The following is a 3,182-nucleotide window of genomic DNA, read 5'->3' as shown; positions in this document are numbered from 1 at the left end:
GCCTGGGAGGAGGCGGCACAGGTAGGTGCTGCCCCTGTCCCCCCTCCTCTAACTCACACCTGTCAGTCTCAGGCTGCCCTCCAGCCGCCGCTCTCCACAATGACAGCCCTTCCAGGCTCTCGGGAGCCCCAGGCACTTCTCCTCTTCTCCCCAGGCCTTGCCTTGGGCCCCCCCGATGAGCAAAAAGAGGGTTGGAACGAGAGAAAAGACAACTTACTAAGGTGCCCCTCTCAAGCCCCCAATCCACTTCCATAAGTCACCCCAGCTGCAGCAGCAGCAGCAGCAGCCCCGGTTCCGCCACGGCTCCCGCGGTCACTTCCGCCTGAGCAGCCTGTACACGTGTCTCCCCAAGCCTCCTGGCCCCACCCTGCCCTGCTGCTACTGGCAGATCCAGCCCCGGGAATCGATTCTTTGGTTCACATCCTCGGGATGTGAAAACCGAATGGGGCGGGCAGAACTGAAAGTCCCCTGATCTGAAGCCGAGTAGGGTCTCTTCCAGGAGGGCCAGAGACCCTTCAGAAGCCGTGGTATTCTAGCACCGTAGCCAAGCATGGAAAGTAAAATCTTCCTTAACCCGTGCTTCCTGTATTCTGGGGAGCAAGTGACTCTGGACCGCAGCTCCTTATCTGCAAAATGAAGGGAACCGGATAACATCGAAATCTATGATCCTAAAAACAAAAATAAAAGGCAGCTGAACTCAAATCAATTACAATAACCAATCCTGATCCTGGAGTGTGGATACTAAAACAATTTCTGTAAGTGGAGGAAGGATTGAGGATTCAGAACGTTGCACAGGCTGTCACAAGAGGCACTTTGGTCAATTTTGCTTAACTTTTTCTACTATAAAGGAAGTTTCAGTGAAGGTGGAATGGGGTGGGGAAAATGATGGTGATAGAAAAAACAAAAGGCACCAATAGGCCTTTTAAAAATTAAAAAAAAAAAAAAAGAACCCACATTAGTGAAATTTCCAAAGAGGACATTGAGACATGTGCCCTGGCCTATGAAGTAACTTGCAGTGGGAGACATGACTGACCCCAGAGAGAGAGAGAGAGAGAGAGAGAGAGAGAGAGAGAGAGAGAGAGAGAAAGAAGTTCCAAATGAAGGGCTTCACTTGCTGTGGGCAAGAGACAATTCTGCTCCCAAGGAACTCAAACTCTTATGGGGCAGACAATATATAAACAATTACATACAAAAGATAATACAGAATAAACTGGGAGCAGTTTCGGGGGAAGATACTAAGATTAAAGAGGACTGGAAAGGACATAAAGAGGTGAGACTTTAGATGGGAGCTGAAGGAAGCCAGGAGGTAGAGAAGAGGAGGGAGAAAGTCCCAGTCATCGGGGACAGCCAGTGAAAATGCCCAGAGTGGGGCAGCTAGACGTGGCAATGAATAGAGCACCTGCCCTGGAGTCAGGAGGACCTGAGTTCAAAGCCAACCTAGACACTTGACACTTACTAGTCGTGTGACCTTGGACAAGTCATTTAACCCCAATTGCCTTGGCTTCCCCCCTCCAAAAATAAAATGCCCACAGAGAGGAGATAGAGTGTAATGTCTGAGAAACAGCAAAGAAGCCAGTGTCACTTGACAGCAGGGTCCATGGAGAGAAGGAAAGATGGAAAATATCGGAGGGACCCAGGTTACTGAAGGCTTTAAAAGCCAAAGAAAGGATTTCATATCTGATCCTGGAATAATACAGAACCACTAGAATCATTGATTAGGAGGGCAGTGAGGAGCAGGGTGTGATATGCAGACGATCAATTTGACAAATGAATAAAGGATGGATTGGAGTGGGGAGGGACTCAAGGAAGGAGATCAACCAAAATGGGTACTAAATCCATGGTACTAACTGATACCTGGCACGTGCATTATATATTATGATAATGTTCTCACAGAGGTAATTAACTAGCAAGATACTTCAGTTTCCAATCAGGCAAATCTGCTGCCTGAATAGGAAATAGTTCATCTTCCTCATGTTCTTGTCAAGGTTGACACAAGAAAACTGAACACAGGTGTCAGGCCTCCCAGGAGAGTTTCCCCCTGAATCTCATTAACTCCCTCTGACAAATAAATTCATCATTATAAAGCAAATTTATAAATCACTAAAGTGGGAACTAGCTGCTACAGGTTAGCTGCCAAAAATGTTCATCTCAGAATGCCAACGCCTCCACCAAGCCTACCTTTGGTGCCCTTCCCTGTACTCTCAGTCCATAGGCACTTAGTTATACAAACTGTCAGGATCAAGGTTTTTGAGTTGGAAAATGATGGGGGAGGGGGAGGGGTTTATGGGCAGTGCCATGGTTGCTTTGAATGAATATGTATAAGCTTGATGGGGTGATCTCCATATAAGGCCATGGGGTGATCACCATATAAGGCCATAAATGTAAAACTGCGATGTGATTGGCTCGGATTCGCTATATATTTTCTTGTGTGAGAGGGCGCTCTCTCTCTCTCTCCGCCATGTAACTGTTGAAGAATAAACCACCCCGCTTCACTCCTCCGCCTTCTGTCTGGTGTTTTTCCCCGTGAGGGGCCGGTGACGACCGAAGACCCGGGATGGGTAAGTGAAAGGGCCGTGGGGCTAGTCGTCTAGATCTGTTGTGAGGGCAAACGCCCGCAACAGATTCTGGCGCCCAACGTGGGGCTGACCCTTCGGGACGACTAGCTGGCGGACGGCCTGCTAGACGCAGCTGGTCTGCTCCAGTCGCCAGACAGCCTCGAGGCCACTGTAGCCTCGGGAAGAGGATAGGATGGGAACAGGGCATAGTATCCCTGTATTTAGGCCGGAGGAGGAGGAGAAGGGGGTGATAGCGGCACAACTTTATAAGCTCTGCGCCCAAAGGGGGGCAAAAATCCCCATTAAGACCTGTAGGGAGTTTATAGATAAGATCTGGGACATATGCCCTTGGGTCAGGCATGTCGGCATACAGGCCGATAGATGGAGAGTTGTGGGACAGCAGATGGCAGCTTTTGAGAATGGCTGCCCTGGTTCGCTGACACCCACTGATTTTTCGGTTTTTAAGATAGTGGACGCGGCATTGAATCCTTCCCCGAGTGCCGCTTCCCGGTCCTTGGCCACACAGGTGGGCTCCTCATTAGCCGGGTCAGATTTTGAGTTAGAAAAAGGAAAGAATAAGGAATTGAAGGACCCAGGGGGCTTCGGTCAATATCCGTGGGAGGACTT

The 3,182-nt window shown here is 49.3% G+C and overlaps 1 protein-coding gene across 5 annotated transcripts in view; it reads right to left on the bottom strand.

The window, feature by feature from the left end:
* Window positions 1-367, bottom strand: part of SLC39A11 (solute carrier family 39 member 11) — a 564,681-nt gene extending 564,314 nt beyond the window's left edge. For 3 of the 5 annotated variants that reach the window (XM_069076522.1, XM_069076526.1, XM_069076524.1), the window contains exon 1: window positions 218-367. The gene's annotated coding sequence lies outside the window, so the exon portion shown is untranslated. The other 2 variants (XM_069076525.1, XM_069076523.1) reach the window with 2 other exon arrangements.
* Window positions 368-3,182: the final 2,815 nt, after the last annotated feature.

The sequence above is a fragment of the Petaurus breviceps genome, unplaced genomic scaffold (genome assembly GCF_028583685.1).
Source record: "Petaurus breviceps papuanus isolate PSGF00001 unplaced genomic scaffold, PetGlider_PUasm1.0 90925, whole genome shotgun sequence".
Classification (NCBI taxonomy): domain Eukaryota; kingdom Metazoa; phylum Chordata; class Mammalia; order Diprotodontia; family Petauridae; genus Petaurus; species Petaurus breviceps.
The sequence above is the reverse complement of the archived record's forward strand: the minus strand, read 5'-3'. Positions and strand labels throughout refer to the sequence as shown.